The 12,923-nt window shown below is 42.2% G+C and overlaps 1 protein-coding gene across 3 annotated transcripts in view; it reads right to left on the minus strand.

Moving 5' to 3' along the window:
- Positions 1 to 12,923, minus strand: part of ZRANB1 (zinc finger RANBP2-type containing 1) — a 55,782-nt gene that overhangs the window by 18,933 nt on the left and 23,926 nt on the right. Inside the window, exons 1-2 of one of the 3 annotated variants that reach the window (XM_019654203.1) lie at positions 3,094 to 3,330; positions 1,623 to 1,744 (exon numbers count right to left, since the gene is read on the minus strand). The exons of 1 other annotated variant lie outside the window; for it this stretch is intronic. The gene's annotated coding sequence lies outside the window, so the exon portion shown is untranslated. Of the gene's footprint in view, positions 1 to 1,622; positions 1,745 to 3,093; positions 3,331 to 12,923 lie in introns of those variants that run through there. One more of the 3 variants, XM_019654202.1, reaches the window with a different exon arrangement.

Raw genomic sequence — 12,923 nt, forward strand, 5'->3', positions numbered from 1 at the left:
AGCTGTGGAGGGCAGTGTCACTGGCCCTCATATGTGGGATCCAAACCGGGCCCCTCTGGCATCCCAAGCCAGTTCTTAACCATTGGGCCACTCGGCCGGCCCCAAAGTAAGGTTTAAAAGTATTTTACTATCTAATGTTTTGGGAATATATAATTTCATTCTTTTCATTAATCATAATCAAGAACTCACAGTTTCAGTTACTGGAGAGTTTTCAGCTACAAAGATAAGTAAATTTATTACAAATCAAATTTCATGAGAATATCCCTGAACTGTCCAAATTTGGGGGATATATTTATTATACATTGTTCAAGGAGAGCTACAGATTACAGTTTAGACAGTTTCTTGATAGGCGGATTTTCATTGCACACATGGTGTTTAAAAGGATTTGGCCCATACTCAGACAATTTAAAGTTTTAGTGATCATATGTTTTCTACTGGGGCGGGGAGCATCAGATTATATGCAAAAGAACTTACAAAATGTCTTTGAGTTCTTCACATAACACTGCATTTTTACCACCTTTTAATATTAAGAAATAAAAGGAAAGTAAGAAGAAGGTAGAAAAGTTGGTGGGTAGTGTCGACTGGACAAATAATTCTCCAGGTAGTCCACCAAAAGAGCAGTTTATTTGGGAAAAGACAAAGAAACAAAGCCACTAAGGAGTGTGTGAATGCACACTTGCTGGCCAGTGTCCCCACGGGCCACCCACGTGGAGAAGAGGCCCCCCCCCATCCCCACCCCGATTCCAAGATGGCTATTCTATTCATTAGCATCCCTCCCCTGGAAGTTACCACAAAGGTTAACAGGAAGTCAGGAATAGAGTTAACAAGGGGCCCAGCTCCACCCATAGTCCTTCCTGCTCTATGGTTAAGCTAAGCATCTTAGGATGCCAGTTCACTTTTATCAGTAGCAAAAGACAGCAAATAAATGCAAGTGGTAAAATCTCAATATAACAGACCAGGAAAAAAACAGCAAAGTTCCAGCAGAAGAGAAAGAGGTGATGTGTACATGCTTTCTAGGTTACCGACTTCTCACAATGCCTAAGAGTAAGTGAAGCATCTTTCTCTTAATAAATGTGTTTTATGCGATCCATCCCTCCTCGCTTATGCTATGGAGGCAAGTAAAGGACGGCTGAAGGCACTCTGAGGAGATGAACTTTATAAAACTAACCTGCAGTTTCTTCACACATTCAAAACTGATTAAATGAAAAACTCAACAAGCTAAGTAGTGGTGCATAATTACAAATAAAGAACAGTGTTAATATACTTTTAAAAATATGAACACCTACGAATAAGTGAAAGCTACTCTATTATATATTACAAACTACAAACTTGCATATAAAAAAAAAGTACACATACATTGTTTCATAAGCTGGGCCAGAAGTAGAATTTAACGTATTTTGAAGCCACAGGTCACAACTCACTGGGGACTTCACAGCTACTATGGAACTCCGTTGGTTAGAATATGGAGCTGGCTTATAGATGTTTAGAAAACAGACTTATTTTTTCCCCCATATATGGCACAGTTTTCAAAGTTTTGCCTTATTTTCTCTTATGACATAAAATCATAATGGTAACTAACTTTGAAAAGAATGCCAAATGGTAAAAAAAAAGCCAGGACTTACCTGAGCCCACAGGGGCCAGCTCAACACTACCCTGGAGTTCTATGGTAGCTGTGACATCACAGCATGCTTTATGCTGTGGGGTCAGGGTGGACTTGGAGTCAGCTGGCACAATTTCAGGAGCCCTTAAAGAGAAAAGTTAGTTTTAAGTGGTAATGTTCAGAATGCCGTTACCATGGTCAGCAGAAAGATGCAGCTGTGGCTGGCTACAAGATCTGGGTCATTTCTCCTTCTGCCCAGAGTTTAATTCAGCTAACTGGTCTTGCATATTAAAAGGCAACTCTACCACCCAGTAATACCTTTTCTTTATACTCCTAACCATCTGGCTATAGTTCAATCACAAACTTGGTTCAGATATTCACAGCAAACTCTTTCAATACTCAACCATGAGCTGCTTTTTAAATAAAATGACTCAGTATTTTTAAGTGTATCTTCAAGTAGGCACAAGCTCCACTGCAATCCCAAAAATAGTTTGAGCAGTCAGACCAAACAAATCACTGCTAGATGGATTTGTCACATAATTACCAATGGCAACAAGTTAAAATCTACCATTTCTATTCCAAGGCTAGTACTATAGAACAATGACCTTTCCGAAACTCCAAAAGAGATGAAAATCCCAATTGGAAATAAATCCTTAAATGTAATCTAATCTATACTGTGCCAAGATGAGCTTCTATGCAATTCACTCAATAAATTCACTCTATTATGAAAACATCCTCTATAGAAAAGTAAGATTTAATGACAGGGAAGTCAAAATACTCTCTAAGTTCTTCTTGATCATGACAAACTGTGCCAAATAAAGCTTATACTTTGGAGATCTTACGTCCTTACATCTTTGATCAGACTCTTAACAACCCAACTGCTGTAGAAATACAAATTCCAAAGTCATGAAAAAATACGTGAATTGACAGGTACCCTCATAAGAAAGATCTTCCCATGCAGGAATAACAGCTAGGGAAGGCACCATGCAAGGATTTACAGGAACATGTTACGAAGTTATCTTTGGGAAGGTGATCAGAGATGAGGATAACAGGTTAAAGGAGATGAATGGAGTTCAAATGACAAAGGTCACTTAAAATATCACCAAGAGTCAACTGAGGGGATATCATGGTTCTTAAAAATCTAGGCTTCTAGTTATATAACATGTATACATGTCAAAACCATATTCACCACTGAAACCAAGTCCCAAAAGGTTTTCTGACTTCAAGTGAAAATTTCTTCTGCTACAATGCCAAGTTGTCCTGGCTGAATTTGAAACCAAACTTTAGATTTTTAGAATTATACTATTTTAAGTAGGCCTAGAGAAATAAGAGTCTAGCTCAATCTCTTTTCCAAGTGAGAAAACTAGAGGGTAAATGAAGATTTTTAAAAGTGGGTGGCGGGGGACGGTGGGGGGATAAAAAGAAAACCTCTCAAAATACGCTGATAGAATTAAGACAGAGAATCATCAAATCCAAAAAGATGTTCCACTTACTTAGTCCATCTTGATGAGGTCCCCAGGTATCAGCACAAAACAAGCAAGTCCCTATCATCTGCCACTGTAAGAGAAGGTCCCACAGCTTCTGTACATTCATGACCCCACAAATATCCAAATAAGCGGAGTGGTAGCTTGTCCCCAAAAGTTTCAGGCCCATACATCTAACAACTGAACTTCACCGCCTATGTTTGGGAAAAAGGATACTGCTATCCAACCCAAGTGCCCAAACCAAAACCCCGGACATCTTCCTTAACGCCTCCCCGCCTCAGCCCCAACATCAACTCCTCCGAGTTTTGTTGAGCCTCCCTTTTAAGTCTCCCATGTACACCCCCTTAGCCCATCTCCACGCCTCTGCCCTGGTAAAGGCTGGACTCTCACCCGGACTGCTGTGATTTCCTCCCAGAGCGTCTGCCGGCCTTCACTGCGGCCCCCTCCCAACTAGTCTCCAGAGGGATCACCCTAAACCACAAACCTGACTGAGGCAGTTCCTCTCACCTGATGGTGGAAGGCAAGCTCCTCGCCCGGATGCACAGGCCTCCAAAGGTCCGGCAGTCCCTGCAGCTAGCTGTCAGCTCCCATTCTCAAGTCCAGCCCTGCTGCCTCCTTTCCGCTTACCGGACAGGCTGTGCTCTGCACTCTGGGGTCTTAGCACAAGAATTCCCTCTGACATCAACACTCTGCCCTCTTCTTTGTAAGGTTTTGGCTTAGATGTCACTTCCTGAATGCCCTCTTCACAGTGTTTGGGAGCACATTCAATGACTAGCTGAATACAGTATAAATGAATGGACAAACGAACTAACAAGGAAAAGGCAAAAACTAAGAATTTTGAAAAGCAATGGGAGGGTGGGGCAGACTGGACACATGCCTTGCTTTTTAAACAGCTAATCAAGTCAATTGTTTAAACACAAAACAAGGAAGTCCCTGCAATTTGCTGCTCTAAGAGAAGGTCCCACAGCTTCAGTAAACTCATGGCCCCACAGGTATCCAAATAGACTGAATGGTAGATGTTAAATGTGTGATACTGATGTAAAAAAAATTAATAAATTAAATAAAGAGACTCAAAACAAATGATGCAGAATCATTTTATATATAATAGAACCACCCAAATCAATGAAGGAATTTAATAAATCATAATAAATTTTTTAGAAAAATAATTTAATCCTTAGTACCATCCAAAAAAACTGTAAGACAACAAAAATAAAATATTAGTATGACTTTTCAAAAAGAGAAAGAAAATGTTCAACAAATATGACTGCTACATACTTTTAATATACATATTATTTATGTTTATATGGACTTCATATAACTTGATAAAACCACAAACGAAAATGGAGAAGATATGAATCAACAATTCACAGGAACAAATAGAAAATAATTAAATGAGATAGCATGCCTCCCTGAAAACAAACATCAGTAAAGATACAGCCACACAGGTCCTCTCTTACACTAATGATAAGAGTATAACTTTAATCTTATAATCCCATTTCTGGAAACCTAAGAAAATCGTTAGAAATGCTGGCAATTTTAGTCATCAATACACTATCAGAATAAAAAGATTTTAAGTAACTCAAAAGGCTAATAACAGGTTAACTTAAAGTATAGCAACTCAATGTCATATTACACATTCATTTTCAAACTATGACAACATTTCATTCAAACTGTAAAGTTCGACAAAAAATGTACAATTTCAGTTACATAAAAATAAATAGGAAAAAACTGAAAATACACCAAAATGACATTTCCTCTAGACAGTGAGGCTATAAACTAGTTTTATTTTTCCATAGCTTTTCTTATCTCCAAAATATCTTACAATGAGTATGCTCCACTTTTATTATTTAAAAATGAACTAGAGGGTGACCAGTTAGCTCAGTTGGTTAGAACGTGGTACTGATAACACCAAGGTTTCTGGTTCGATCCCTGCATGGGCCACTGTGAGCTGCGCCCTCCCTAAAAGAGTCAACTATGCCATTGTAGCATGAAAGCAATGACCATGGCTGTTCCCCAATAAAATTTTAAAAAAAAAAAAATTTTTTTTAGACTGAACTAAACTTTCCTATACTCGTTACAGGAAGTCAGTACATAATGTTTAAATTTGACTAAAGAAATAATGAGGGCCAGCCGAGTGGCACGTTGGTTAAGAGTTGGCTTGGGACACCAGCTCTGAGCAGCAGGGCCCGGGTTCAGATCCCCCATGAGGGCCAGTGACGCTGCGCCCTCTACAGCTAAGATGGTGAACAACAGCTCGACATGGAGCTGGGCTGCTGTGAGTCACCAGCGATGGCATAGGCTGCAGTCCCTGCTGCAGTGGGCTACCGTGAGTGGCCGGCAGCTGGTGTGTGCTGCCAAGAGCCGCCATGAGCGGCCGTCCAATGGCCGGCGACCGATCTGCCTCACCCGGGAAGAGCGCAATGGGCCAGTGAAGCGACGTCCTCCACAACTAGACTGAAGAACAAAAGGAAAGCAACTTGTCTGCTCCTCTTCCCCGATTCCCCAATGCTGTTCCCCTTCCCCAATTCCCCAATAAAATCTTAAAAAAAAAAAAAAAATGAAAGCCTTTACTAAATCAATGATACACATTCAAATGTCAGTATCATATAATCAGAATCACCAGGCAGGTTCCCTTTCTCAGCATAAGGAGGTACACTGTTAGTTGGCAGGCCTGTGTGGTCCCTCATTTATTTCTAAAAGCCAGGAATGATGTCTCCGACAGACAAAAAGCAACCACAAGACGACTGCTAGGATTCCATTTCTGCCATTGCCATCCATTTGCCTTGACACACTCATTCCTGGAAGCTCATGTCAGGAAGCACTTTCTAAAGCCAGATTATAAACTGGCCAGGGGAAAGGAAATGTGTGATAATTGCTGACAATTATCACAATTGCCTTAAAAATCATGACATAAAATGTTACTTTATATCAAGTTCCAAAATCACAAGAAGAAATCCTTAGAAACCAAAAACTATCTGAATATTCCATTCATGGTGCTAAAAATAATTCTATTACCTGTAATAGGAAGGAGAGCCACAAGCAAAAAGGCGTATGGAGTGAAAAGACACCGAGTTTTTATAGCTGCACACACACGTCCCACACAGCAGTGCCACAGCACCCAGGACATACAAGGCACTGCCGGCGTCCTAGCACCCTGCTTTCCTTTTATGGATGCGGCGCCACAGGCTGGCTGCAGGAACCTGCATACATTCTGGATTCTATTAAAAGCTTTTAATAGAATATTATAACTCCATTTTTGTTTCAAAAATGTTATTTAAAAACCTCATGGTTTTAATTGTCTAAGACCCAAGACCTTCTCTCTGGGCTCTGCCTTCATTCATATGTAAAGCAACATATGAAAGAAAAAAGGGCAGTAAATCAGAAGAGTAGCAGGAGGACACTCAGTCCAGTATCAATAAAATCAAAATCCTAGTCAAACAAAATGGCCCGTTAGCATCCTGGAATAAATCCAGCACTTAAAAATTAACTGCAACTTAAATCTGTCACAACAGTGAACAACTTCATTAGCTTCCTCTCTAAATTCCCAAAGATGAGCTCCAAAAATTAAATATTAGAACACCAATCTGCTACTGGACTACCAATTCAGAAGTGATGATTACCTCAAAGCAATTCCATAGGGCAGAAAAATTCTAAATATGGAAAATTGACTGTCCAACAGCTGTGGTATACCAACTTGAAAATAGGCAAATAGGAGCAAAGCAAACAGAGCAAATACTACAGAAATGCCAGCTTAAAAAATCAAGTTCAAATAACGTGGCCTAACCATGGACTGTTAGGAGATAGTTGTGACAGATTACTTTGGGACACAGCAATCAATTTCATATAGTCCTAGCTGACTTGGAAAAAAGGCAGGATTGAAAACATTAATATTCACAATATAAATACTAATAAAAATTCTAGTAACAGTACTCCTTTCAACCATATCGAGCAGGAAAAAACACTGTAATAGTGTGATTTATGATGAGAAATATATACTTGGTCTTCATCCAGTTTCTGGCACATAGCTCCTAAAACCCTTAAATTTCCTACAAAAGAGCCATAGGGACATCTTTTATTATAATATTTAGTTTTTCATTCCCAGTTCCTGAAATGGCTCCAAATAAAGGTGAAATGGGTGCCTTTTGCTATTCATATAACAAGCCCCTTTCAACCACTTCTGTGTTAACAAGGTGACATGTGGAAAGCTCCTAAAGATGGGGGCTGGTTGCCAGGGGAACCAACCCTGTGATTAGAGGGCTGAACCGTTCAGTTCCATCCCTAACTCCTGGAAGGGGAGAGGGGCTGGAGATCGAATCAATCACCAATGGCCAATGACCTAGTCATGCCTGAGTAATTGAACCTCCACAAAAACCTGTCAACTACAAGGTTTGGAGAGCTTCCAGGCTGAACACATGGCGGTGCTGCGAGAGAAACAGCCAAGCAGGGGCATGGGAAGATCCACGCCCCTTCCTTTGCCCTGTGCATCTCTTCCCTCTGGCTGTTCCTGAGTTACACCCTTCTATAATAAACCAGTAATCTAGTAAGTAAAATGTTTTCCTGAGTTCTGTGAGCCATTCTAGCAAATTAACGGAACTCAAGGAGAGGGTTATGGGAACCTACGATTTATAGCTAGTAGACCAGAGAAGCACAGGTGACAACGTGGACTTTCGACTGGTATCTGACTGGGGGTGAGGGCGATTGTGGGGCTGAGCCCTTAGCCTGGGATCTGATGCTCTCTCCAGAGAGTGTCACAATTGAGTTCCACTGTAGGACAGACACCCTGCTGGTGCTCGGAGAATATGAGAGCTGCTTGGTTTAGGAGACGGCCCCTCTCCCCATCCCTCCCTCCACATACAGTTGATGTCCAGTAGCACTGGGAGTGTACTCTAAGACTGGAACGGACACACAGAAGTGGGTCTACCCTTAACAACACTGCCACCATCTTTGTCTAGAAAAAGACAACAGTGTGGCTACATGATATCAAGCGAGTCACTTAGCCTCTCTGTGCCTCAACTTCTCTCATATAACAAAACGACGACTCCAACCCCCTCTAGAAACTGGTGACAGTTAAGTTAAATTTTTCTGAATTTGCCACTGCCACAGGGCAACTGACAGGTCAGTATAAAAATTCTGGTTTCATGGGGCGATCACTTCGTAAGGTACACAAATGTCTAATCATTATTGTAAACCTGAAACTCACATAATATTGAATGTCAACTATAATTGAAAAATAAATTTTAAAAATTAACTAACTTTTTAAATTCCAGTTTCAACGTGCACATTATACGAGCCTGATTCTCCCTCCCCTACACCTCACACACACACCCCAATCCCTCATGTCTGTCTCAGCAGGGTCACTGGACAAGCTAACGTAACCAAGGCGCAGCTGTTAAGACATGAGACAAAATGCCAAATAGGAAGCAATAGGTCCAATGACAACTGAATCACAACTTTTCAAGTAAAAATGATCATTGATTTAGGACGTTAGGTATAATAAACACTTAGAATGACTTTTTTCTTTACTTCTTGTTATTAAATATTCATCAAATTATCAAATATTCACCAGTGGAGGCAGGAAGATGGAGAAATTGAAGGTCAACAAACCTGACTTCAGACTTCTCATGTCTGTAAACGACCTGGTGAAAAGCTGAAGCCTCTGCTCTTTCACATGAGACCCTATCTTACCTACTTGCTCTGTCTTCCCCTGACAAGGAGAAGTTGAGGTGGCTCCCACTGGGTCGAGCCTCAGGTAACCTGCAAGGTGAAGAAGACGACAGAAAGCTAGGAAGACAGCTACGTATCCAGAAATGCAGAAGAGGAGCAGAATAAAGGTCTATTTGACCAGATCCCAATTTCCACAAAGATTTATTTGCTGATTGATTTAACAAATATTTGAATGTCTGCTATGTATCAGACACTGTTTTAGGTAATAGGATACAGCTGTGAGCAAAACAGACAAAAATTCCTGGCCTTCATGAAGCTTAAAATTCTAATGAAGAGAGAGATAAACAATGTGACTAAGTATTTTATTAGAAGGCGACAAGTATTGTGAAGAAAATTACAACTGGGGAAAGGGGGTATAAGTCAGGCTGAAATTTTAGATATAGCAGTCAGGGAGGCCTCACTGAGAAGGCAACAATTGAAAAAGGAGCTTGGGGAACTATTGGGTTGTCAGAAAAGTCATGACGCATTTTTGCAACAAAAAACATAGAAAAAATACATCATGACTTTTCCAACAACCCAATAAATTAGCTAATCCTACAATCTGGAGAAAGAGCTGTCCATGCAGAGAAAAGGCAAGTTATTATACAAAGGCTTGAGGCATATTCACGCATAAGAAAGGGGGCCAGAGTGACTGGAGCAAAAGAGTAGGCTGAGGACAACAGATGAGGTCAGAAGGAAACACTGTGTATGGGGGGAAACCAGTGCGGGACGGGGAGCACAGAAGGCCCCAGGACTCGGGCTTTCACTCCAAGGGACACAGGGAATCAATCACTAGGAGGTTCTGAGCAGTTTTCAAAGAGCTGCCCCCGTGGAGGGAACAGACTGTAAAGGAGGGCGAGGACAAGGACAAAGAGAAGGTCATGGTTGGACCAGAGAGAGTGGTGAAAAGCAATGAGATTCTGTATCTGTTTTGAAGGTAGAGCCAATAAGATTTTCTGACAAAACAGAGTGGGGTATAAGAGACATGAGGAAAATCAAGGATGACCTAGGCTTTTGCACAGCAAATGGAAGAATGATCTTGCCATCAACTGAGCGGGGGAGATTGTGAGAGAATAAAGAGATTTAAGGAGAAACCAGTTCAGTTTTAGCCTCACTGAGTTTGAAATGAGTGTGTATTACAGTCCCTGACTCGTGATGGTCCGACTTACGATTTTTCGACCTTATGATGGTGCGAAAGTGATACGCATCAGTAGAAGCCACGGAATTTTGAACTTGGATCTTTCCGAGCTGACGACATGCGGTATATGATGCTCTCTCGTGATGCTGGCCAGCGGCACTGAGCCGCATGCACGCCCAGTCGGCCCAGCAATCACGATGGATACTACACAGTCTGTGTACTGGGTTGCCAGCATTTTTGGGATTTTGTGTTTTTTCGCATCCCATCATATCTACAAAAATGCCCATCTGTGTCTCCTGCTTCTGGAGAGAAGAGAAGGAAGGCAATTACTGTTGAGATGAACAAGATGACTGCTCAGCCATAGACCAATGTAAGTGTTCTGAGCCTGTTTCAGGCAGGCTAGGCTATGATATTCCACAGGTTAGATGTGTATTCAACGCACTTCAACTTACTGGGGTTTTATCGGGGCAAACCCCCATCGTTAAGTCAAGGAGCATCTGTATTAGTTATTCAAGAGACGCTGCTGCACAGGCAGCTGGATACAGGAGTCTAAGGTTCCCAAATATAAGAAGTTATTACAGATTTAATCTGGGATTCTTATCTGACCCTGTGTCTTTTCAAGGGATAAACCTGGGTCACAAATTTAAATATTCTTTTAAAGGGCAAATGATTCAATACAATAGCAGAACTAAAATGGTGTGTTAGGTAGTGCTGTCTTACTCTCTAGGGACATTATTATCTATCCGGTGAAAAGCAGTTTGTCATTAGCACTGACATGACCTCCCAGAAAATACCTGGCACCAAACTGCAGACATTCCAGAGACAACTGTACATTTAAATTCACACCTCTGCCCTTACCATCCCGGCTCCCACCCCCCGATTCCACTTTTACTGAAGTCAGGTTTTGGCACTGCTGCCCCCAACGTCCTCTCACCACATAAGGTAATATGGCTTATGTGACACACACCCAGCAGTCATGTTAAGAGCCTTGCTCAATGCTGTTTACTTCTGCCTTCTCAACCACTGAATCTTCCTCACTCCTATTTTACAGGCCACAAAGCTGGCCTGATGTTGAGTTTTTTCCAATTGCAAATGAGAAAGTCTTACATTTGATACTTAGGATCTAAGTTTTATACTCAGTATATATTTTATATTTAGTGTACATATTTTGGAGATTTTTTTCTTTTTTTAATGTGCTGCCAAAGAGAGTGCTGAGATGATTTTTTTAAACACCTAACATCAGCAAGCCATAACACAGCTAATGAAATCTGAACATAAGGAGGCAGAAAAGGAAAGATGAACTTTCAGTAAATGTGGGTTTCCATTAATTAACCCAACACAATGTAAATTAAGGGGGGAAAAAAAGGTTTTATAACATATTGCAGAGATCAAGACATGACTACCTAATAAAGACAGGGCCATACCTCTCAACAGTTCAGAATCATATTGTGTAGTGAATAGTAAAAACTATTTGCTGATGGGGAAGACTGAATCCATGATACCAAGAACCAAATGCAATCAACCCTTGGCCCTAAGAACCTATTGGAAACTCTGGAGTGGGTAGGAATCAGGACTTAATGAGTAAGAAACTCTTTTGTAAATGAAACAAGACCAAATCCAATATTGGTCCTGCTGTTAGGAGCTTTCGGTCCACCTTTTTTTTTTTTTCTTAAAGATTTTTATTGGGGAATTGGGGGATGGGAACAGCGCTGGGGAATTGGGGGAAGGGGACCAGACAAGTTGCTGTCCTTTTGTTCTTCAGTCTAGTTGTGGAGGACGTTGCTTCACTGGCCCAAGTTGGCACCACCATTGCTCTCTTCCCGGACAAGACAGATTAGTCGCCGGCTTCTGGATGGCCGCTCACTGTGGCTGCTGGCTACACACGCTGGCTGCTGGCTACACACGGTAGCCCATGGCAACCCACTGCAGCAGGGTCTGCAGCCTACGCCATCGCCAGCAATTCCCGGCAGCCCAGCTCCAGGTTGAGCTGTTGTTCAGCATCTTAGCTGTAGAGGGCAGCGTCACTGGCCCTCATATGTGGGATCCGAACCAGGGCCCTCTTGCGTCCCAAGCCAGTTCTTAACCATCGCACCACTCGGCCAGCCCTCGATCCACCTTTAAAATGAACTCACAGCTGGGGCCGGCCGAGTGGCTCAGTTGGTTAAGAGTGTGAGCTCTGAGCAACAGGGTCGCCGGTTCGATTCCCGGCCCAAGCTGAGCTGCCACTGAGCTGCCAACAGGTGGCAGGATGGCTCAGCTGAAAGAGAGAAAGAAGAAAGAAAGAGAAAGGGAGGGGAAGGGAGGGAATGAACTCACAGCTATTAGAATTCGAAGAAGTACAAGAATGGTTATTCAAAAGAAGAAAATATGTGGAAAGAAGGAAAAGGTGGCAAGCACCAAGAAGACAGAGTAGCCAAAGACAAGAAATAACAGCCATAAAGACCAAGTTCTATTGATTGGTCTAACTTGTGGGTTTTGAGGAGAGGAGTTCTTATCCTGTGATCCACTAACTTGAAGAAACAATGAACCTCTGATTCCTAAAAGATTCTATGACCCCCAAAAGAGGTTAAGAATCATGGCAGTGTCGGGCTGGCTGAGTGGCACATTGGTTAGGAGTTGGCTTGGGACGCCAGCTCTGAGCAGTGGGGCCCCGGTTCAGATCCCACATGAGGGCCAGTGACACTACACCCTCTACAGCTAAGATGGTGAACAACAGCTCGACCAGGAGCTGGGCTGCCGTGAGTGGCCTGCGATGGCGTAGGCTGCAGTGAAGCTGCCGTAAGCTACCATGAGTGGCTGGCAGCTGGCGTGAGCTGCTGTGAGTGGCCGTCCAATGGCCGGCGAGTGATCTGCCTTACCGGGGAAGAGCACAATGATAATACCAACATGGGCAAGTGAAGCGGTGTCCTCCACAACTGGACTAAAGAACAAAAGGACAGCAACTTGTCTGCTCCCCTTCCCCAATTCCCCAACGTTTTTCCCCTCCCCCAATTCCCCA

This window comes from Hipposideros armiger, unplaced genomic scaffold, assembly GCF_001890085.2.
Source record: "Hipposideros armiger isolate ML-2016 unplaced genomic scaffold, ASM189008v1 scaffold_216, whole genome shotgun sequence".
Taxonomy (NCBI): Eukaryota; Metazoa; Chordata; class Mammalia; order Chiroptera; family Hipposideridae; genus Hipposideros; species Hipposideros armiger.